The following is a 25,459-nucleotide window of genomic DNA, read 5'->3' as shown; positions in this document are numbered from 1 at the left end:
ATTTTCATGAACATTTGTGATGGATTCCCATCCTCCTGGGCACCAATATTAGGTTTTGTGCATCCTAGGGTTATACTCCTACCACAACCTACACTACAGTATCCACTTCACCAAACTTTCCCATCCTGCTACCTTCCCACTTTAGACTATCCACTAACTCTAGTCCAAGAACCCTTTATTTCCCTCGCTAATAACCAGTCTTGTTACACTTCTGGGCCTCTACCAACTAAGCAAATAATTGCTTAGGCACAACTGAGTAAAATTAAGACACCTGCAATGTGAAATACAGGACTCACATAAGTCGGCCACACCAGAGCTAGCCGAAAGTTATTTATCAGGGACTGCTCGGTGATACAACATAAACTCCAGGCAGTTATCATATCGCCAGTCATAGCCGAGGAACCAGAACCGAAATATCACACACTCAGCGAGAAGGCGGAGCCACTGCAGCGTTGGCGGGCAGGTTATTTCACGCATGAGCTTCTGACTTATTGTGACTTACGTGATCGAAACCGATGCTGTAGCAATATAAGAACGGGTCAAGACTTTGTAAATACTTGTCATTTTTAGCCAAAGGCATTACAGTCTGATAGTCACTAGTCCTAAGGGGACACCTACGTCGATCCACGAGTCCATGACTCTACAAGTGTTAACCAGGCTCGACTGCGGTTGGGGTCCTGCTGCTGGTACCACGTGTGAGGCTCTCCAATCAGTGGGCCACCTGGTGGCATATTTCAGCTGCTGTTAGTCTGGTCTGGATGTTTACTGCTTGAACCGAAGGCTGTGCATCCGTTGAACCCCCATCGCCTGTGCAGCCAAACTCCTTGCTGCCTGGCTCCAATCATGTGGGAAGCCATCCCATCCACCTCGCTCCACGGTGTGATCCTGTGCACCGCTGCACGCTGCGTGCTGGCCTGCCTGGTAGTCTCTAGTCTACATTATGAGCCCTCCGAATGCTGCTGCGATCGACATCCCTGCAGAAATGTTCGCCATCAGTGGCTGCCTGCCAGTGAAAGCTGTCAAGCCACCGGCGACTATTGCGCCGCCTTCTTGCAGACTGTACACATTTTCCGTACTTGGGGGCGTTGAATTCTTCTTGTACCATCCCAGTTGTTGAAGTTCATAAATATTAAATTGATGGTCCAGTAAAGATACTTCTATAACAACTGCCAGGCATCCACTCAGCACTCTAAAGCTAGCCCGCCCATGCTGGTTGACTATCGTGACCATCAGCACACTGATCTCCAACAGCTCCATTCCACCACCTACACTACTGGCCATTAAAATTGCCATACCAAGAAGAAATGCAGATGATACACGGGTATTCATTGGACAAATATATTATACTAGAACTGACGTGTGATTACATTTTCACGCAATTTGGGTGCAGAGATCCTGAGGAATCAGTACCCAGAACAACCACCTCTGGCCATAATAACGGCTTGGGTGGCGTGTACAGGTACAGCTGCCAATGCAGCTTCAACACGAAACCGCAGTTCATCAAGAGTAGTGACTGGCGTTTTGTGACGAGCCAGTTGCGCGGCTACCATTGACCAGACGTTTTCAATTGGTGAGAGATCTGGAGAATGAGCTGCTGGCCAGGGCACCAGCCGAACATTTTCTGCATGCAGAAAGGCCCCTACAGCACCTGCAACATGCGGTCGTGCATTATCCTTCTCAAATGTAGGGTTTCGCAGGGATCGAATGAAGGGTAGAGCCACGGGTAAATGTAACGTCCACTGTTCAAAGTGCATTCAATGCGAACAAGAGGTGACCGAGACGTGTAACCAATGGCAGCCATACCATCACGCCGGGTGATACGCCAGTATGGCGATGACGAATACACGCTTCCAATGTGCGTTCACCGCGATGTCACCAAACACGAATGCGACCATCATGATGCTGTAAACAGAACCGGGATTCATCCGAAAAAATGACGTTTTGCCATTCGTGCACCCAGGTTTGTCGATGAGTACACTATCGCAGGCGCTCGTGTCTGTGATGCAGCGTCAAGGGTAACCGTAGCCAAGGTCTTCGACGAACTGTTCGTGCAGATTGTTGTTGTCTTGCAAACGTCCCCGTCTGTTGACTCAGAGATCGAGACGTGGCTGCGCGATCCGTTACAGCCATACGGATAAGATGCCTGCCATCTCAACTGCTACTGCTACGAGGACGTTCGGATCCAGCACGGCGTTCCGTATTACCCTCCTGAACCCACTGATTCCATATTCTGCTAACAGTCATTGGATCTAGACCAACGCGAGCAGCAATGTCGCTATACGATAAACCGCAATCGTGATCGGCTGCAATCCGACCTTTATCAAAATCGGAAACGTGATGGTACGCATTTCTCCTCCTTACACGAGGCATCACAACAACTTTCAACAGGCAACGCCGGTCAACTGCTGTTTGTGTATGAGAAATCGGTTCGAAACTTTCCTCATGTCAGCACGTTGTAGGTGTCGGCACCGGTGCCAACCTTGTGTGAATACTCTGAAAAGCTAATCATTTGCATATCACAGGATCTTCTTCCTGTCGGTTAAATTTCACGTCTGTAGCACGTCATCTTCGCGGTGTAGCAATTTTAATGGCCAGTAGTGTACGAAGGAAGTAGAGGCAGATGACGCACTGTCCTTTCTTGACGTCCTCGTTCACCGATACTCCAATAAGCATGTAAGCCACAGAGTCTACAGGAAACCCACACGCAAGAATCGGTATCTCCACGCTCTGACTGCCGTCCTCCGGCACAAAAACGTGACGTTCTGAACACTCTCGTACATCGTGGTAAAGTCATTTCAGACGCAGAAAAACCTGCGACTACAACTAATCCAACTCGGAATAGATTTCCGGGAAAATGGCTACAAATACCATTAAGTATCGTTGGCCATTTCCCGTGGGACGCGCAGGAAAAACACCACCAAGGAAAAGAGCAAAAAACTTGTGTTTTTACCTTTCTGTGACACAATGCCGGAAAAAATTATCTGCTTTTTGGAGGGACACAGCAATTCATCAGTGTTCAACCCATGAGGCCTGTGAAGGGCGATCTAGGGATCAGAACGCTTGAGGTGTATAAGATACCATGGCATGTGGCGGCAGCTACGTCGAATAAACAGCAACATCGAGCGGGACGTGAGAAGCTCTTATGCCTACGCTGACCAGAAAAATCAGTCATGGCTGAACCGACGCCAGATGATATTCGACGAAACATCTATCATTATGAGGACGAACGGCTTTAGGGATAGCATTATAAAAAAAGCAGTTGAAATAAAAGTATCAGGAAACAGCAGCAGTATGGACGGCGGTTTGCAGCTCAGCACAGCCTGAAAGCCGACTGTCGTGAGGCTGAAGCGAGAGCGACGGACGCGAGGAAGCCAACACCAACGACGTCACAGCCGGCAGCGCGGCTGTACAGTGAGAGTCAGCTGCCCCTACCGATGTCGCATTATGCAGCCCGCAATGTTATATCTGGGCTTCAAAACCCACGGACGAGATTTTCATATTATTTCGCTTGCTACGTGCAGACTGTTAGCCTTACAGAAAAAGTTAACAAGACACTGTTGTAGAAAATTTAATATAGTTGAATTTCGCGCTGGGATACGTTTTTCCTTGAGGCCACAGTTTTCAAGTTATTCAAGGAAACGTATAGAAGTGACCTTCAAACGCATTCCCACAGTCATCCTTCTCCGCTCAGTAGGTCTGTCATGTTGCTCGTGGCGCTCCCTCCTACCACTACACAGAAATTTCCGACTACATGACCCATTCCCGATGTTCAACATTTCTTGCATTTTGTTGGCTGGACTATTACGCCACCAGCAATGTCGTCTATTTTGGTAACATTATTAATTTAAATGTGCCCTTGAGGGTAATGAAACGTTACGCTAAAACCCATTACATGACAGTTCGATCCAAATTTTACCCTTACAAGCTCAGCAGTTCCATAACCAGAAGGCCCCGTGTATACAACGACGTAATTGTTTATTTCATCCTGTTAGGATTCACAAAATTGTTAGGTAAGATTTACACAAACATCAATTTTACAATTTGGAAGTGCTCGACTAAACAGGTGACATAACAAGAAGGTAAGAAAAGTCAAATGTGGGGAAAAAAATTGTGTAGACACAAATTTTTGTGCAGTGGTTGGATGGAGTGCCATGAACAACATACTACCCATTATGAAAGGTGTGGGCTGAGTGTGGAAGTGGGGGTGCGTTTTAAAGTCCCTTAGACGAGTTTTCCTTGAACAACTGCAAAACTATGGCCGCCCTGTACAAAATTGTGCTCCACTAAATTTCCTAAAAAGAAATCCCATTCGTTTATTTCTGTAGGACAAATAGTTTTCGTGTAGCGAACGGGAGAACACAAAAATCTCTCACGTGATTTTTGAGGGCCGAATATAACATTGCGGGTTACACAAAACGACATCGGTAGGGGCAGCTGGTTCGCGCTGTAGAATGGCGAAGCCACGGCAGTCATTAACCACTTGGCAATAATCGAGAAGAGTTCGGTCGAATGCTCGTAGGATTTTAAGCACATGACACTGGTGGAAGCCCAAGAAGATTTTACTATATCAACAACGATCCTTACTTCAGCATTCTCGGCGAGTATTCTATATCTTCATAACGAGTATGTTGTGCACACTCCTCTTTTCTGTGATGACGCCAGCGGTGTCCACAGGGCTGTAAACAAGCTTTCTGATGATCTGATGAACACTAAGGCAGCCTATCACACTTCGACTGGTCTTGTAAGTGATCCGATACTTAACTCGTAAGAAGTACCTGACCCTATTTGGAATAGCAGGTGAAATGTAGGGACAAACTAGGTGATCTAATTATCAATGGATAGCATCAGTGGATACTATATACCTGAAGAAATTTGTGCCTTCCCCGCCTAATTCAAGCTGTTTTATCAAGGCTTCGAGCGGTGTTACACCGTATTAGCGTGATATATCCTTGGGGTGGCTATTTTTGTACACATATCTAAGATGACAAATCAGCGCATTGTAATTATTACTTCACTTACTTTGCAATATTAATATAAGTTTCTTAATTCAGGGTGTTTCAGACATACTTTTTCAAGCTTTAGGGACAGGATTCTCACAACAAAAGAAGAAAAAAATGGTGATAAACGTGGGCTCTAAAATACATACCTTAAGAACTGTGAGCACTTGTCCAGCTTCGATACTGTGAAACACATCCCCTCTATTCCAGGTCCCTTGCTTTTTATTTTTTGGGAACAGATAATATGGACCAAAACAAGAAAATATTGTCCAGTAAACATGGGCTCCAAAGTGCATACCTCAACAGCTATAAACACTTGTTCTATAGTGGTGAAGCTTTTGGCATTGCAGGCCGTGGTGGGCGAGCGGTTGTAGGTGCTACAGTTTGGAACCGCGCGACCGTTACGGTCGCAGGTTCGAAAGTTGCCTCGGGCATTGATGTGGGTGATGTCCTTAGGCTAGTTAGGTTTAAGTCGTTATAAGTTCTAGGTCGCTGATGACCTCAGAAGTCACATAGTGCTCAAAGCCATTTGAACCATTTTTTTGCATTAATGAAGATGAGAAAATGTGCGTATTAGATCCCATGTTTACCGGACTTTTTCATGTTCTGGTCCATACTGCCACCTCGCAAACTATGGAAAGCAAAGAGCTTGCAGTAGAAGATATGTGTTTCACAGTATGGCTCTTAAGACGTCCATTTTAAAGCACGCGTTTACCAGACTATTTTGTATAGTTTTGATGGAAGTAACCTGTACCCAAATATATTAATAATGTGCTAATACAGTGTAACACCGCTCGTGCCTTGATAAAACAACTTGAATTAGGCGGGGAAGGCACACATTTCTTCAGGTATATACACTCCTGGAAATTGAAATAAGAACACCGTGAATTCATTGTCCCAGGAAAGGGAAACTTTATTGACACATTCCTGGGGTCAGATACATCACATGATCACATTGACAGAACCACAGGCACATAGACACAGGCAACAGAGCAAGCACAATGTCGGCACTAGTACAGTGTATATCCACCTTTCGCAGCAATGCAGGCTGTTATTCTCCCATGGAGACGATCGTAGAGATGCTGGATGTAGTCCTGTGGAACGGCTTGCCATGCCATTTCCACCTGGCGCCTCAGTTGGACCAGCGTTCGTGCTGGACGTGCAGACCGCGTGAGATGACGCTTCATCCAGTCCCAAACATGCTCAATGGGGGACAGATCCGGAGATCTTGCTGGCCAGGGTAGTTGACTTACACCTTCTAGAGCACGTTGGGTGGCACGGGATACATGCGGACGTGCATTGTCCTGTTGGAACAGCAAGTTCCCTTGCCGGTCTAGGAATGGTAGAACGATTGGTTCGATGACGGTTTGGATGTACCGTGCACTATTCAGTGTCCCCTCGACGATCACCAGTGGTGTACGGCCAGTGTAGGAGATCGCTCCCCACACCATGATGCCGGGTGTTGGCCCTGTGTGCCTCGGTCGTATGCAGTCCTGATTGTGGCGCTCACCTGCACGGCGCCAAACACGCATACGACCATCATTGGCACCAGGGCAGAAGCGACTCTCATCGCTGAAGACGACACGTCTCCATTCGTCCCTCCATTCACGCCTGTCGCGACACCACTGGAGGCGGACTGCACGATGTTGGGGCGTGAGAGGAAGACGGCCTAACGGTGTGCGGGACCGTAGCCCAGCTTCATGGAGACGGTTGCGAATGGTCCTCGCCGATACCCCAGGAGCAACAGTGTCCCTAATTTGCTGGGAAGTGGCGGTGCGGTCCCCTACGGCACTGCGTAGGATCCTACGGTCTTGGCGTGCATCCGTGCGTCGCTGCGGTCCGGTCCCAGGTCGACGGGCACGTGCACCTTCCGCCGACCACTGGCGACAACATCGATGTACTGTGGAGACCTCACGCCCCACGTGTTGAGCAATTCGGCGGTACGTCCACCCGGCCTCCCGCATGCCCACTATACGCCCTCGCTCAAAGTCCGTCAACTGCACATACGGTTCACGTCCACGCTGTCGCGGCATGCTACCAGTGTTAAAGACTGCGACGGAGCTCCGTATGCCACGGCAAACTGGCTGACACTGACGGCGGCGGTGCACAAATGCTGCGCAGCTAGCGCCATTCGACGGCCAACACCGCGGTTCCTGGTGTGTCCGCTGTGCCGTGCGTGTGATCATTGCTTGTACAGCCCTGTCGCAGTGTCCGGAGCAAGTATGGTGGGTCTGACACACCGGTGTCAATGTGTTCTTTTTTCCATTTCCAGGAGTGTAGTTTATTCTGTTCTCAGTAGCGTTTGCAACACTTGCCAGATTCAGTGATGCAAGTTGCAACCATCTACCACTACAGGACTCCGAAGTGCAGCGTTTAACATGGTTGTGCGACCACAACTTCTTACGAGTTAAGTATCGGATCACTTACAAGACCAGTCGAAGTAATTGTTGTGTATGAAACATCCTTTGTAGAAGTAAGTATTTGATTATTTTGCAAACTATCATCGTTACTTGTCAAAATGTAATTTATACCTGTAAACGAAATATTCAAACATAATATTGTAGAATTCTGTACTGGAAACGGTGGCCAATTTAGGGAGTTTGCATTGCTCTAAAATTCAAAGAGTTTGTTAAGAGCATGGCGTGCAGGCAGAGAGAGTAGAGAGGTGCCATTCTACTGTGGACTAGCATGGACTGAAAGTGACTGTGCCGTTGTGCGACATGTAATACACTGCCTGTTTAATGAGCGAGCTTATATTATATGCGTTACATTACGTAGGCAAATCAAGAGAATTTAAGAAATTGGAGGGGGGGGGGGGGGGCGAGAAGAGCACTGTGTGGCCAAAATTAATACAATTTGCTCGTTACTGAAAGAAGAGACCGTTGGTAATTGTTCAAAAATGGTTCAAATGGCTCTGAGCACTATGGGACTTGACATCTATGGTCATCAGTCCCCTAGAACTCAGAACTACTTAAACCTAACTAACCTAAGGACATCACACAACACCCAGTCATACGAGGCAGAGAAAATCCCTGACCCCTCCGGGAATCGAACCCGGGAACACGGGCGCGGGAAGCGAGAACGCTACCGCACGACCACGAGCTGCGGACTGGTAATTGTTGTTGCTACGAAATGCACTATGCCGCCCCATGTGTAACTCACCTTAAAGTAACACTGTGCCGTCTACCAGTGCAGTTTGTATAATGCCCGCCAGAGTCACAGATTCAGCTGAAGTGAGCATTAGAATAATTTTGTTAAACTGTAATTAGCTTCACTGTTGCTGATTTACGCAAGTCACCAAACACAATAGGATCATTTCGAATCATGATTATCACAGCCGCTTGTCATTTTATTTAACGAAATGTTATTTTATTTTAAAGTATGTGAACTTGCCATTTAAAAGTCGAGGTTAAAAATTTCAAAAGAGAGAAGCAATGATAATTAAGTGAAATTCATTTTGCATTGTCCCACAGTTAATTATAACGATCAGAGAGTTGAGTTGATATAAGAAAGTAACTTCAAAATACTGGCAAAGTGTAGTGATTTACTAGATTTAAGAAGGGTGATTATATTTTATGTGTTCCTCTTAGCTGTTATGTAATCTTGGCTCTAGTTATAAAGTGTTTATTTCTATTTGTTGAACCGTATTGAGCAAAATCGATATACACTCTATTACAGAACATTAATCAGCCGTAGGTATTGTTTCACAAAAGCTGACGACAGGTAACATTATTGTGAGTAGCGTTGCCCAATTGCGTTATGTGTTGGCAGTTGCTAGTCAGTATGCATTCCACAGATTATAAAGCATTTGCTACAATAGTACAGTACTTAACATTCATTTATTATTTTTTACATGATTTTTAAAAAATCTCGAATATTACCCACCAAAAGAAACGAACTCCAGAAAACATAGGCTCTAAAATGTATACATTAAGACTCCATGAGAACTAGTTTATCTTCTCTACTGTGACACACACCTCTTCTATTGAATAAGTGCTCAAAGTTCTTAAGAAATGCATTTTAGAACCCATGTTTCTTGGACTTTGTTTTGGTAGTACCCAGTCTCAAAACACTCTACACTTTTTGTTAACAACATGTATGATGAACTTTAATCTCAACATGCACATGTGCATTTAACGTTGCCGCCTAGACACATCTCAGTAAATGTTGCGTATAGTTTTTGAAAGTAAGCAGATACCAGTTTGTGGTTTTGCCTAAGAATGTGCTGGTGACCGTATTTTATTATTCAGTGAGAATTTTCCAGTCAAACACAATTACTTATTTAATAGAAACGTTATTTAACCGGAATACTCGTACATAATTTATTTACGATCACTATTGTTCATTATCAGGTTATAATCCTGTTATCATTCTTTCGGTTAGCATTTATTCTTCGTAGTCGATGATTTTTCTGTAAAGTACAAAACATTACGCTACGTGAGTCATTAATATGCGGAAGAGTGTGGGCAGGTTATAATGTGCAAGATGGAAAAAGTAAAACTTTTTAAAAAATCGGAAAGTTCTTTTGAACATAAAGCAACATGAAACATGAATTAAAATCAAAACCAAATCTCTACCTTCATTCATGGACAAGATGTAGAAGTCTTGTGAAACGGGATGCATCTTTATGACTCACTCTATTTAGCGACGCATGTTGATAAATCGTGTTAGTGAGACGACTGTTTGGAAAGCAATACAAGGTTGCTGTCAGTCTGTTCCAGCCACCACATCAGCTGCTGCCAACCCCCCACCCCCCCTTACACCCCACCCAACCCCCTTCCACCCCACTGCGAAGCCGTCAGCATGCGGTCGCCATGGCACCCTCTGGCAGAAGCGGAGCGGATACAGCAGCTGGCCACGACATGCTCCCCGCTCTACTCGGGGCTACCCCTGTCAACCCCAACAGCATCTCAGACGTAGCGATGAACCGGGAGTTTGTATCGTCGCAGGGCCGGCAACATACGAGATTGCAATTACAGTTTGGTCTGCAGGATCATTTTCGTCGTACTCATATCGACCCAACATGTGTCGTCATGGTATGGAGTGGCTTTGCGTGCACAACACGATGACCGCTACTTCGTGTAGCCGATACTTTGAGCAGCAACCGTTACTTTTCCTACGTGCTACGACCGTTGACTACGCCCTGTCTTCGATGTCTGCATGCTCTCGTGTTTTAACAAGATAACACAAGACCGAAGATTTATCACGCTCTCCCAATCTTCCTCGTTGCAGAGGATTATTTATTTATTTACATGTATCTTTGTTGGTAGTCCCTTCTTTGCATTACTTTTTTTGTTTGTCTATTGAAGAAAAGCATTTTTGTTGTATTATAATATAGACTCATATTTTTATAGTTAAACAAAAACTTAAAAATAAATTCAGATTGAAAACTTGGGAGCATTTGATAGGAGGAAAAAGAAAAGAAATAGAGTAGTGTGAGTTCCTACACTCAGACACATTCCATACGGAAGGATCCCGGTAGTAAACTTCGAGCCACTAGCCCTGCCTGAAATACTTTTTTCTATTCCAAATGATTGACTGACTGTAGGGAAGTATGTCTGCCTTCACTTTGTCTTCCATGCTGTTATATTCTAATGAGTATTCAATTCCTATTTGATGTAAATCATTGTATTGTTCTATGTGTGTGGATGGTCTGTTTCGTTTGTATACGATCTAGTTTTGCACTGGTACTGCTTCTACAGTATAGCTGTTAGAGGTTTAACGTGCCTATTCAGGGCACACCCAGGCAGATTTCTACACTATGTGATCAAACGTGTCTGGACACCCCCAAAAACATACTTTTTTCATATTTGGTGCATTCTGCTGCCACCTACTGCCTGAACAGTTGGAAAACGTTGTGTGGAGTGACTAATCACGGTACACAAAGTGGCGATCCGATGGCAGGGTGTGGGTATGGCGAATGGCCGGTGAGCGTCGTCTGCCAGCGTGTGTAGTGTCAACAGTATAATTCGGAGGCAATGGTGTTACGGTGTGGTCGTGCTTTTCATGTAGGGGGCTTGCACTCCTTCTTGTTTCGCGTGGCACCATCACAGCACAGGGCTACATTATTGTTTTAAGCACCTTCTTGCTTCCCACCGTTGAAGAGCAATTAGCGGATGGCGACTGCATCTTTTAACATGATCGAGCACCTGTTCATAATGCACGGTCTGTGGCGGAGTGGTTACACGACAGTAACGTACCTGTGATGGAGTGGCCTGCACAGAGTCCTGACCTGAATGTTATAGAACATCTTTGGGGTGTTTTGGAACGCCGACTTCGTGCGAGGCCTCACCGACCGACACCGGTACCTCTCCCCAGTGTAGCACTCAGTGAAGAATGGGCTGCCATTCCCCAAGAAACCTTACAGTACATGATGAAAGTGGAAGGTGTCATCAGGGCCGACCATATTGAATTCCAACATTACCGATGAATGGCGCCACGAACTTGTAACTCATTTTCAGCCAGGTATCCGGATACTTTTGATCACGTAGTGTAGCTAGCAATGGTCTGTAGGTTTTATTTCATGGTGTCCCCTCGTTTGGAAGCAAACTAGCCGTCAGTCTGTCACTGTTGTGTACCCAATTTTGTTTCCACTGCATCGCTATCACGTGTAAGGTTCTTCTGTACGGTCTGGTTTGTAGATAGTATACGTGATGTAAATTCAATGGCTGCGTTCAGATCTTGCCATTTGTCTGGTTCCTTTACGGATTCTTAGATATCGGCATCTGTGAAATTGGTTTGTCCGACTCTAGTGTGTAATTTACAGTGCACAAGGATACGCTCAGGGTTCCTGGTTCCCTACAGGGACACTCTATTCGCTGACAGAGGTGCAATCGAAGAACGTGCGTTGGGTAGGTTCCGAGCCCTGTTAAAAAGTGTACCAGTGCTTCGACATGAGTCTGCACAGTGCATTTTCAATGGCTCCCGGATGTCGGAGGAAAAAGAATAAACTCCATGGCCTTTAACTCAGGTTAGCCAACCACACTGCCACGCATTCATTCGACGCTGTTTTAGTTCATGCTTGTTCCTTAAATCCCCCCCCCCCCGTGGTATCCATTACTTTGTCTGCCACTCTTCAGACAGTTAAGTCGCAGTTCGCTGCCAATTGTTAGCTGTGTCGAATATATTTCGAGCATCAGGCACAGTGCTTCCACTGACCTCTCAGCAGAACAGTTCATTGACCTCGGATAGAGAAGGTTCTGATCGTTTCCGAACAAACGATTGACGTTTAACCAACAAAGAACACAGGGAATTGACAAAGCGGAAAAGCTTGTAAATAAACTCGCACGCATCGACACAATCCCTTACAGACTTCTACTACAAGCTATAAGAATGTATGACTGTGCCATGTTTGAATCTAGGTTTTGCGGTGGCATATGGTCATGTTTGTTCATGTGAATTACGTGATAGCAAATGCCAAATGTCGTTATCTAATTTCAGATCCGGCAATTTTGGTCTTTCCGACTCCTGTCGATCAGGGAGACAAATAACTAGACAATGACGTATTAGGGACATAAGTGCCAGACAATTGAGCAACTGTCAGACACTCGTAACCAAGCTTGGTCGACAGTCCAAGAACATTTGCAACAGATTGGTAACGACAAAGCCAAGTGAGCCACCACGTGCAACTTACTGCTCCAGAGCCACAATACGGAAACGTTTTCTGACCGCTAGATCACTGAAGTTGAAAAATGGGTCCTCTGTGATAATCCAAAACGTAATAGGCAGTAACTCTCTTCAAGGAACCGCCACGAATCACAGATAAGCCAGGTTTACCCCCACCCCCGAAAAAGGCGCTTTTTGGTGTACTATTTGCAAAGCCGTTCCTTTTGAAGGGCTGAAACCTGAACAGACTGTGGACACAGACATTTACTGTGAACAACTACATGGAGTAAATTAATCTTTAATTGAAAGATGCGATTGTCAACAGAAAATGCTTTATTCTGCAACAGTACAATGCAAGACCGCACTGTGCAAGACAAACACTGGAAATAAGTAATGAATTGGGGTGAAAGATAATATCTCATCCGCTCACCTTATATTGCGGCACCTGGTTTCCATTTATTCTGATTACTACAAAGTTCTCTAAATGGCAAAATAATTTGAAAATATGGATGATGTCCGAAACGCCATCTCCAGGTAATTTATTCAAAAACAAATTGATTTTTATTGATTCGACATTGAAAATCTGCACAATAGATGGCAAGAGGTCATTGATAACCAGGGTTATTACGTAGTTGATTGTAACTAAAAGCTGAACAGTGTATCTACTTCAATGTAATGCGCCGGCCGAAGTGGCCGTGCGGTTAAAGGCGCTGCAGTCTGAAACCGCAAGACCGCTACGGTCGCAGGTTCGAATCTTGCCTCGGGCATGGATGTTTGTGATGTCCTTAGGTTAGTTAGGTTTAACTAGTTCTAAGTTCTAGGGGACTAATGACCTCAGCAGTTGAGTCCCATAGTGCTCAGAGCCATTTGAACCATTGAACCAATGTAATGCAAAACAACATCGCACCAAGGTCGCCGAACCCTGCCCGATCTCCCGTGTGCCGACCGGCCGCACACAGCTGTGACTCCTGCAATTTTGGAACGTGCGGACACTCTTGTTTGAGGTGGCCACAAATAAATACCTCCCTGTTCTACTGGGCGTCTCTGTTGATGGTGCTGACACACTCGTCGCTCAGTTGGGATCCACAAAGCAGGGTAACCTCCGGGTTCCTGTTTGTTCCTATGAAGGGTGTACTCCACGGGAATCCGTAAGTGGATGATGGGGACGTCACAGATGAAGCAAGAAGTCTGACTGGATTGTGTGGGGAAAGAGACTAAACAGCGAGGTCATCGGTCTTATGGGATTATTTGAAGTACGAGGAAGTAAGTCGGCAGTGCCCTTTCAAAGGAACCATCCAGGCATTTGCCTGGAGTGATTTAGGGAAATCACGGAAAACCAAAATCAGGATGGCCGGATGCGGGATTGAACCGTCGTCCTCCCGAATGCGAGTCGCAAGAAGTTGGCTCCAACATCGATCAGTAGAGTGGTGCCGTGCGGGCATTCAAGCCCTCCGGCTGAGGTGGCGTAAGGCCGTCGCATTGAACGGAGATTGAGTTGAAAAATACGGTTTTGGAGTCAAAAGAATGGGGAATATATATGGTGCAATAATGCTGCATTAATACCACCTGCTTTGAAAACAAAAAAGGTGTTGCGTTACTGGTTGACCATCCCTCTCGTAGACTGTTGTTTGGGCCGCAACAAAAAGTAACAAAACGGAACACGAGCCATCACTTAGAATGAGTTTGGCCGAAACCTATGCGACCTGAAGGGATAAAAACAACTTCTTCGAGTATACTGTTAAACATGCATTGGTTGAAGTACATCTGTCCGGCAATGGATAAGCAATCACGAACATGTCGTCCACTCACGAGTTAAAGAGCAGCGACTAGTCGAATTAATGGGATGACGATAATTGAAAGTGAAACTTGTGAGTTCCGTGAGAGTTGACAAATTCGGCTCAGGCCAAGAGTGCTATTTAGTGATGCTGCACTTTCCCGCCATTTCAGAGCGAAGGCGACGTCAGCTGTTTCCAACTCTGCTCTCAGAGGCCCCAAGCCGCGCCACTCAGGGTAGGCCGCCAGCATTGAAGAGTCTCCTGTTCCACTCGGAGCTTCAAGCCAGGATGTTTTTCGTACTTCGCACCCCTATTTCACTTGTACTCTTCAAAGAAAAACGCGTAACTTGCGCTAGTCCAATCGTAATCGTACAACCACAGGTCCGGCGAGATGAAGACAATGTTGCACTTCCTTTCTACATGAAATTTAGCGAGCGGCCAGTTAGCTTTTTGCCGTCCACGAGTGGAAAAGTTTGTTTTCTACCGAACTGTGTGGCGCCAGTTTGTCGCGACAATAACTATAGGGTGTTTATAAATGAATATCGGCGTTTTAACGCTTTATAATATTTATTACATTAAAATTACAGTTAAAAATGACATGCCAAATGAAAGAGCAACTCAAACAGTTTTACCAAGAACCTTATAAATGTTAAATGTGAGCACAATTTGTCACGTGGCACACATCAAGTCTATAGCCGAGTTCCTCCCAAACGTTGATAAGTGTGTCTTCAGTGATTGTAGCAACAGCTGCTTCAATCCCGTTTCTTATTTCCTGGAGGTTTGCTGGTAGCGGAGGCACGTACACATGATCCTTGATGAAGCCCCAAAGGAAAAAATCGCATGGCGTTAGGTCAGGTGAACGTGGAGGCCATGCAAAACCAGCCCTATCATTGGGCCCCTTGCGGCCTATCCAGTAGTTGGGCAGAGTGAAGTTCGGATTGCGGCGGAAACATTGCGCGCTGCGCATGCTCACTGGTGCCAAATACAACTGTTTGGGTTACTCCTTCATTTGACATATCATTTATAACTGTAAGTTTAATGTAATAAATATTATAAAGCTTTAAAACCCCGATATTCATTTATAAACACCCTTTACTTTGTGGACACAGAAATGCGACTATAGCCTGCAGAGGATAAGATGGCCAATGCGCAGTGACCAAAAGCGCTGGGCTGGTTCATTCATTTTTTCGGAAGGGGAGGAAGGAAGGAAGATCGAGTTTAATGTCCCGTCGACATCAAGGTCATTAGAGACGAGAACAATCTCGGATTGTGTCAAGGAGGGGGAAGGAAATCGGCCGTCCCCTTTCAAAGCAACCATCCCAGCATTTACCTGCAGCGATTTAGTGAAATCACGGAAAACCCAAATCAGGATGACCAGGCGCGGATTTGAATCGTCGTCCTTCCGAAAGCCAGTCCAGTGTGCTAACCACTGCGCCAGTGCGCAGGGGAGGCTGACAGTGTCTGCCATCTTTCGGCTGCTCAGCGATGATAAAGTCGAGGCGCACGCCCGGCAATTTTTCTCACGATTTTCCAGAAACTATTAAGTAAAACAATTTCATTCGTGCATTACTTATAGATTTATATGTCAACTTGTAAGGTGTCAGGCAAATCCAACGCCTTCCATGATAAACCCTGACATGATAAGCAAATCCAGTAGTATGTCACATAGCTCCGAATAAATCGTGACATTAAATTAACCAAAGTAATACGAGTAACGAGTGAGCAAATGGAATACCACAGACTAACACAAGAATGCCTAAATGCATGTCATACCTTCCCACCGTGAGACAGACGCAGTTCCGAGGGGAGAAACGAGAACAGAAGCCGAGAGCAGAACTGTGTTTAGTTAGAAGGCCCTACGATAAGGGACGGACACCCACGTCACCAGCTAACCGTTAGGACCACCCTCCTGCCCATGTTAAAAGCTAGAGCCTTAGCGTGAGACTTTTTCGCGTCTCTGTTACGTCAGGACCACCCCCCAGCCCATGTTAAAAGCTAGAGCCCTCCAGAAGAACGGTATAGATCTTACGATAACGCTAAAAGGACCACACCAGCTGCAAGTTTTAGCGTGAGACTTTTTCGCGTCTCTGTTACGTTGCAAACTTTAAAAAACATTGCCCCACCACGAAAAGTATAACGTTTCTCATTGGATAGACACAATTTTTGTAGGTGGAGCTTAAGGTTAACATAGAGACCCTGATTGGTCACATGAAAACGCAGCCAGATAGTTTTTTTTTAAACCAACTTCGGTAAATTGTAGTAAGGAGAAGTTAGGGGAGAGTTGTTCCGAGACAGCGAGGTGAGCGGAGCTGCGCTGCCCGCCGCCCCCTGAGAACACCGACAAGGTAATGAACGCACGCGATGCCGCATAACAGCGCATAAAGCTTCACTCAGAACTGCAGAAGTCTCATCTGTTACACCCCTTTTTTGCGTAATACTGGTGTCGATCGTCAATTAAAGCTCATGGTGTTCACATTTGCCACTTGAAGTAAAAATCTGAAACGCGATGATTTTTCTGTTATATAGTTATTGAGAAGCCACATCAGCCACTGTAATTTACGACAAGTTAGATAAGTAATTAAAGATAATTGAGTTTTCTCTCTTGTGAAACTTAATTTAAACCTAGATTATAGATGTGATATGGCATAGGTCATCCTTCGATCCATTGTAGAACTTGGAAACCCATTCAGGGAATATTCGTTCACATTTTTGTTGAACGCAGTTGGGTTTTACCATCCTGTATTAAAACATTTCCTTTTATCAATAGTGCAATTTATAAACAATGTTTTGTGAGTAGAATAAAATTTCCAATTGTAAAGTTAACTGCTTTTTCGACGTTATTTTACCAGCTAACTAAAAATAGGAAAGCCTTGAACCCCTTCCACTAAATTTAGTTAGTATTAAGATTCTTTTACAGAGAGTGCAGTGGAGCTGACGCTGAAATCATTAAGTATTTGGTTATATCATTGCTAGTCTCACTGATCTCTTCTGAATTCTACATGTCATGTGTGGTCTGACGTCTCCTTACCAGCAACAGGTCCCAGGTTCAAACTAGTCAATTCCCTAAAAAACATGCTCAGAGCGTCGTTGCGCGAAAGTGGTAGGGAGACACAATATACAACAAACAGACACCACGCAGAATGTTAGAAACTCTATGACGATACCCCCATCATTTCGTTAATGGTCGTAGTTATTGCGATATTTACGTGGAAGTAAGACACTGTGCGAAATCCGAAAAAAAAAATTCAATAACAATAGGGATCACTATGGTTTTGTGTTTGGTGCATATTACATAATATGAAACCCTGTATGAAATTTAGTTGATGTATTAGATTTCTATTTCCTCTAGGGTGGAGGCCTCTATCTGTGACCAATCATGCCACAATTGATCTGACATAGCACACTCATTTCCGATCGCACCGGGCCAATGTTAAAGCCAGAGTAAAATAACTACAGCATTCCTCATATATCATAAACGGTTTGAAATAACGAAATGAAATGTTGAAAAATGATAGCTTACAGAGGGGAAAGTTTTTACTATATGGTTATTACGCAAAACATCATTCTCCACCCTGTTACTTCACTATTTCCGACGATGAAAACGTTGCAGAAAATCCAAAGAGATCCTGGTCGTATGTGAAGTATGTTAGCGGCAAGAAAAAATCAATGCCTTCTCTGCGAGATAACAATGGAGATGCTATCGAAGACAGTGCTGCCAAAGCAGTTACTAAACACAGGCTTCCGAAATGCCTTCACGAAAGAAGACGAAGCAAATATTCCAGAATTCGAATCAAGAACAGCCGAAAGCATGAGTAACGTAGAAGCAAATATCCTCGGAGTAGTGAATCAACTTGAATCACTTAATAAAAGCAAGTCTTCTGCTCCAGACTGTATACCAGTTAGGTTCCTTTCAGAGTATGCTGATGCATTAGCTCCATACTAAACAATCATATACAACCGTTCACTCGACGAAAGATCCGTACCCAGACTGGAAATTGTACGGGTCACGACGCTATTCAAGAAAGGCAGTATGAGTAATCCATTAAATTACAGGCCCATATCGTTAACGTCGATATGTAGCAGGATTTTAGAACATACATTATGTTCGAACATTATGAATTATCTCGGAGAAAACGGTCTATTGACACACAGTCAGCATGGGTTTAGAACACATTTTTTTGTGAAACACGACTAGCTATTTATTCGCATGAAGTGTTGAATGCTATTGACAAAGGATTTCACATCGATTTCGTATTTCTAGATTACCAGAAGGCCTTTGACACTGTACCACACCAGCGGCTTATAGTGAAATTGCCTGCTTGTGGAATATCGTCTCAGTTACGTGACTGGATTTGTGATTTCCTGTCAGACAGGTCATAGTTCGTAGTCACTGACGGAAAGTCATCGAGTAAAACTGAACTGATTTCTGGCGTTTGCCAAGGTAGTGTTATAGGCCTTTTGCTGTTCCTTGTCTATTTAAACGATCTGGGAGACAAAAAAACGGTTCAAATGGGTCTGAGCACTATAGGACTGAACATCTGTGGTCATCAGTCCCATAGAACTTAGAACTACTTAAACCTAACTAACCGAAGGACATCACACACATCCATGCCCGAGGCAGGATTCGAACCTGCGACCGTAGCGGTCACGCGGTTCCAGACTGAAGCGCCTTTAACACCGGCCGGCCGGCCGGCATTTAGGAGACAATCTGTGCAGCCGTCTTCGGTTGTTTGCAGATGACGCTGTCGTTTATCGACTAATAAAGTCATCAGAAGACCAAAACAAATTGCAAAACGATTTAGGAAAGATATCTGAATGGTGCGAAAATTGGCAGTTGACCCTAAATAAAAAAAAGTGTGAGGACATCCACATGAGTGCTATAAGGAGTCCGTTAAACTTCGGTTATACGATAAATCAGTCAAATATAAAGGCTGTAAATTCAAATAAATACCTAGGAATTACAATTACGAGCAACTTAAATTGGAAAGAACACATAGAAAATGTTGTGGAGAAGGCTAAGGAAAGACTGCGTTTTATTGGCAGGACACTTAGAAAATGTAACAGATCTATTAAGGAGACTAACTAGACCACTCTTGTCCGTCCTCTTTTAGAGTACTGCTGCGCAGTGTGGGATCCTTACCATATAGATTTGACGTAGTACATCGAAAAAGCTCAAAGAAGGGCAGCACGTTTTGTATTATCGCAAAATATTGGGGAGAGTACCACTAAAATGATACAGGATTCGGGCTGGACATCATTAAAAGAAAGGCGTTTTTCGTTGCGACAGAATCTTCGCATGAAATTCCAATCACCAACTTTCTCCTCCGAATGCAAAAATATTTTGTTGACACCGACCTACATAGGGAGAAACAATCACCCTGATAAAATAAGGGAAATCAGAGCTCGTACGGAAAGACACAGGTGTTCGTTCTTTCCGCGCGCTACACGAGATTGGAATAAGAGAGAATTGTGAAGGTGGTTCGATGAACCCTCTGCTAAGTACTTAAATGTGATTTGCAAAGTATCCATTATGTATATGTAGATGCAGAAACAATGTGATGAAGCGAGAAATGCAATGGGTTTTGGAACAGTGTAGGTCAATACTTCATTTTCTTTCTGTACTGAGAGTGTGCTTTCTCGCAAGATACTGACCTTACTTTTCTTCAGGTAATAAACTTAATAAACCACTGTTTCAGAACTCTCTAGCAATTGCTTCTGCACATGTTAGTAGTGTTTTGGCAAAAGAAGCAATTTTTATCACGGAAACAAGAGACATGAGTAGTTTTTACCCGATGTTCGCCGCTCAAGAGGCTTCTTTGAATGTTAAAAATTGTTAACAAGCAAGGCGAAAATAAATACCTGCATTTTCGATGGAATTCTTTTTAGATACTAATCAAAGAAGATGTGAAGATCTTTTTTAAAGGTAACCATACTAATGTGGGCGCGGAGATGCCCCACTTAACATAAAAAAAAACGAATGTAGGCTTCAGTTCAGAACGGCACTTTTCCTCCAGCGACTTCCCGCAACCCCTACTACAACGTTTCTCGTCATGTGTACTCAACTGTCTGCGCATCTACCAGCCACAGTATTCTGCGCGGACTCACCGGCGTCATCTTACATCTTACATCACGACCATTGGAGACTTGGCTGGAGTCTGATCGGCACCAGGGTGACATGAGGAATAGCTCGGGAAGATTGACCTAGGAGCGCAACTAAAAGAGACAAAACATCTCTCCAACAATTATTGCATGGGTGCTGCCCTGGTGAGCCAACGGCCTTGACGCAATGATAACACTCCCGATCAGATCACCGAACTTAAGCGCTGTCGAGCTAGGCTAGCAGCTGCATGGGTGACCGTCGGGTATGCCGAGCGCTGGTGGCAAGCTGATTGCACTCAGCCCTTGTGAGGCAAACTGAGGAGCTACTTAACTGAGAAGTAGCGGCTCCAGTTTCATAAACTGATATAAGGCCGGGAATGCGCTGTGCTGACCACATGTCCCTCCATATCCTCATCCAGTGATGCCTGTGGGCTGAGGATGACACGGCGGCCGGTCGGTGCAGTTGGGCCTTTTGGTCTGTTCGGACGGAGTTTAGTTTAGTTTAGCAGCCCTGCCTGGACCGGCTAGACAGCACCTTTTTTTCCTAAAAGGCAGAAGTCCTCCGGGCCGTTGTGGACAGACGACTAAGGGACTCGCCCGCACCACTGTAGCCTGGTGTGTTTTTTGGCTAACGTCTACTACAAAATACAGTCTGGAACATGTACATACGATGAATTTAACAGGGGATCAAATTCATTTGCTTTATGTTTGAATAAAAATTGATTAACCATCGCTTCACTTTCACGAGGGGAACATGCATGAGGTATTATTGATTGATCTGTTGTAATTGTTTATGTCATTAAAAACGACAGTCCTCGTTCCTCCTTACGCTGTACGTAGCATGATACGAGGGTTGCCTAATAAATAACACTGCTGTAACATGAAGGATGTGCATCAATGTTGGATGTAGCTGATAGAATAAGGACAGCTGAAGTAACGCAGTGAGCCAGAGGGCTGTGTTTGAGTCAGTTTTAGTGTGTACTGTCATAAAGTGCAAGAGGCCAGCCCAAGCGCCGTAACAGTGGATTTAGGAAACGTTAAAAATGCGCGTGGATCAAGACTGAAGTGCCACGTTGTCGGAATGGACAACAATGCTGCGTGAGGCTTGTCCAGATGCGGCATGGGCGTGCAGTACAGTGGCGAGATGGATGAAATTCTGTAGCAATGGCAGGAATGTCATACAAGATCGGCCCCGTTCGGGACGACTCCACACCGACAACATAACAATTGAGCTCCCTACCTCTGTGCTGGATCTGGATCGCCAATGAACAGTGCGTGAATTAACCGCAGAGGTAGGCGTGTACCACAAAACAGTGCTCCACATTTTGCTCTATATTCTTGGGTTCCGTAAAATTGCAGAGCGTTGGATACTGTACGAAATGAGCGAGGTATAATAGTATCATCATTATGCACTTGCAAATAAACTGTTCCGTAGGTAGCACACGGAGGTTGAAGTGTTCACGTGGGCAATACCTGGGCTCTGCCGTGCGAACCACCATTAAAGCGGTATTCAATGGAGACGCTCTGGTTCCCCTCGCCCACAGAACGTGCTCCGCGAACCTAAAAGTACCAAAGCGGTGGTTATTGTGGCCTACAGTAACGATGGGTTAATCCTGCATCACATTGTATAGCAGGCACAGACGGTCACTCCAGCCTGTTTCTGCAATTTCTTGCGACATAACTTTTGTCCGGCACTGAGATAAAAGTGGTGGCACCTTTACGGAACTACATCCTATTATCGTTCACCGAGCGAGATGGCACAGTGGCTAGCACACTGGACTCGCATTCGGGAGAACGACGGTTCAATCCCGCGTCCGGCCATCCTGATTTAGGTTTTCCGTGATTTCCCTAAATCGCTCTAGGCAAATAGCGGGATGGTTCCTTTGAAAGGACACGGCTGACTTCCTTCCCCGTTTAACGGTTCTTTATTTACGTGACCATTACGGCACTCCAACCCCAGTTCTCGATACCAGTAATATCGTACTACTTTTCTGCGAAGTAACAGACATATTTTTGTCACAATATTCACATTTGGTTTTATTAATGTATGGGTACTCCGATGTATCGATATATTACAATGATATGGTTCTTGTGTGTATTCCTTTCTGTGAGAATGCCATACTCTTTGACTTACTTGTAACAGTTTTGCGCGAATGCGCACAGAGCAGTCTTTGTTTCACTTTGCAGAAGTTAAGTTGTTATTTCGCTTTGTAAAAGAACAGTCAAGTCTCGTGTTTGGTTAAAGTGGAAATTAAATTTATAAAGATTGATACAATACTGTTTTCTTGATGGTGTGACAATTAAGAAGAAGTATATGAGAATTTACAAGAAGTTTAATAAAAATGTGGATCGTGGACACCAAGTCAAAAATTATTTCTACCATACCATTGTTCTGATCTTTGATTGTTTGATCATTAAGAATTTCCTGAAAAACACGTTTGTTAGGTCTTCAAATATTGCTAAAATACAGATCTGGACCTTCTAGAAGTCAAAGTGGAATCACCCCAGAATCAACAAGATGAGCCATAACGAAATCTACGTGGGAATCCATTCAAGATAAATGCCAAAATTAATGACTATTTTACAGTGACTTCATTATTTCCATTCTGACGATACCATCCACAGTCTATAACTTTGTTGTTGCCCGATAAAGCGAACATATGCTGCGTGAGCAACATTGTTAATCTGATTTCTAACCTACTTTGCAAGTGGTGGTATTGTTAGAACGTCCTTCCGATGACCTCGTTATCTGGCCTCCTCCCCCAAACAAACTAACCCAACCCATTATCCTCCCGAACAGCGCACAAAGACACGCGTCGATCCTATACAGGAGTTCGAGAGTAGGTGGGTGTTGGGAAATATTGGAATATCCACCATGTTCACCCGACCATCTGGCCACCAAAGTGAATCTCTTGGTAGCACACGCTACAAAAGAAGAGGAGAGATCATCCCTGTCACAAGGCGGTCCGTACTAGACATCCACAGAGATTGATGCGCAGAGCTTGTACGACTTCTTCCGCCTATGTGAAGAGGAGGTGATCGAGATGTGAAGCGATTGTATTCACGGCATATAACACAGTGAACGTCTGTCTGTAAAGTCTGGTAAGAAGGATCACTGTGTTGACACTACTTTTTATCATGTATGAAACCGCCAACGGCATTTCCGCAGTGGTAACACCGGTTCCCGTCAGATCACCGAAGTTAAGCGCTGTCGGGCTGGGCTAGCACTTGGATGGGTGACCATCCGGTCTGCCGAGCTTTGCTGGCAAGCGGGGTTCACTCAGCCCTTGTGCGGCAAACTGAGGAGCTACTTGATTGAGAAGTAGCGGCTCCGGTCTCGGAAACTGACATACGGCCGGGAGAGCGGTGTGGTGACCACAAGCCCCTCCATATCCGCATCCAGTGACGTCTGTGGTCTGAGGATGACACGGCGGCCCGTCGGTCCCTTTGGGCCTTCATGGTCTGTGCGGGAGGAGTTTAGTTTATGTACGAAACAAGGTGGTCAGCTATTTGACCGACTCTAATCAGCTTGTTTCATTGTGTGCTTCCTGCTACCACGTACACGCACAGTAAGTAAAACGTCTTTTCTATCCTTTGTGGTGTTGCAGTTTTAATCGACACCATCGTAGATGTCAATAAATGAACGTCCGAAAGTGCATTATAGTGTTCAGGATGCCTTGCCCAGTAATGCCGCATCTTTTGTGCAGCAGGTATCAGCTGAAGCTTGATCTGCTGCTGCGAAGGATGGGGGAATCGCCCCCGCTCCCCCAATATGTGGGCGGCAGGTTGCTAGGAGGCGGCCATACCCTCGCGGTGCACATCCCGCCGCCCTGGCTCTTTAATAAGAAAACTTTTTAAGGTCTCTACCAGGCAGCACGACGGAGCGCAGCACAGCACAGCACAGGTAGCGCGCCGCCAGCAGGTACTCGCTCGGACAACTTGCGCCCCGCATATAATACAAAGTTGCCGGCGAACGCTGGTAATTTTTCCGGGCCCGGGATTTAAGGCAGTTGTCGAGGTTATGGCCTAAATGTACTGCCGTGCACTACTTTCGCCATGACGAAGCTTTTTACTCTTCCCCCGTACGCTAATGAGCTACTTTTCTTCCTTCCGCTCTCAGCCTCTACCCCTCCAGGGTAAACTGCGTGTATCAGAATTGTTCTTTCCGAGGCTGAGATAACGGAAAACTTGCTGCCACTTACGAAAGCTTTATAGCCGCTATTTATTTTATAAATTACCGTCGACTGAGACAGCTCGAATAAATGGAAGTGAGTCCTGTGCACGGCCGTTTTACTTGCGGTAGGTCGAGTGACGGGCTGCAAATCACGATTACATTCATTCGCACCGAGCTACTCTGCGAAGTTACGTCTGTTTCACAATCCTTAAGTTTCTCCAAACAGAGATCAGGATAAACAAAGAAAGTGGATGATCTTGCAAACTTCTGCGTTCTGGCCCTCTATCGGACAGTCGGGTTCTACCGACCGCCGTGTCATCTTTGCCAGTGGTGTCATCGGATGCGGTATGGAGGGTCATGTGGTCAACACACCGCTCTCCCGGTCGTTGACTATGGAATACGTGGTAATATTTCGAGTAGGTCCTCAGTTGGCCTCACAAGGCGGAGTACCAGGCCTCCAAACAAGAAAGGGGCGAGAATCGTACCCGTGTCTTTCGCATGGCACCAAACCGCGCTGACGACTCAGTCACGGAGGCAGACTGTTCATTAGGAAAAAGCAACAGATATTCTGTTACTCATAGATATGGGGTAGGTTTCATTCGTTTTATTGGCAGGACTCTTACAGATCAGCTAAAGACACTGCCTACACTACGCTAGTCCGTCCTCTTCTTGAGCACTGCTGCGTAGTATGCGATGCGTGTCACATACGAGGACATCGGAAAAGTACAAAGAAGAGCAGCACGTTTTGTATTATGGCGAAATAGGGGAGAGAATGTTACGGATATCGTAAGCGTGTTGTGGTGGCAATG

Source organism: Schistocerca piceifrons, chromosome 1 (assembly GCF_021461385.2).
Source record: "Schistocerca piceifrons isolate TAMUIC-IGC-003096 chromosome 1, iqSchPice1.1, whole genome shotgun sequence".
Classification (NCBI taxonomy): domain Eukaryota; kingdom Metazoa; phylum Arthropoda; class Insecta; order Orthoptera; family Acrididae; genus Schistocerca; species Schistocerca piceifrons.
This window is presented reverse-complemented; position numbering follows the sequence as displayed.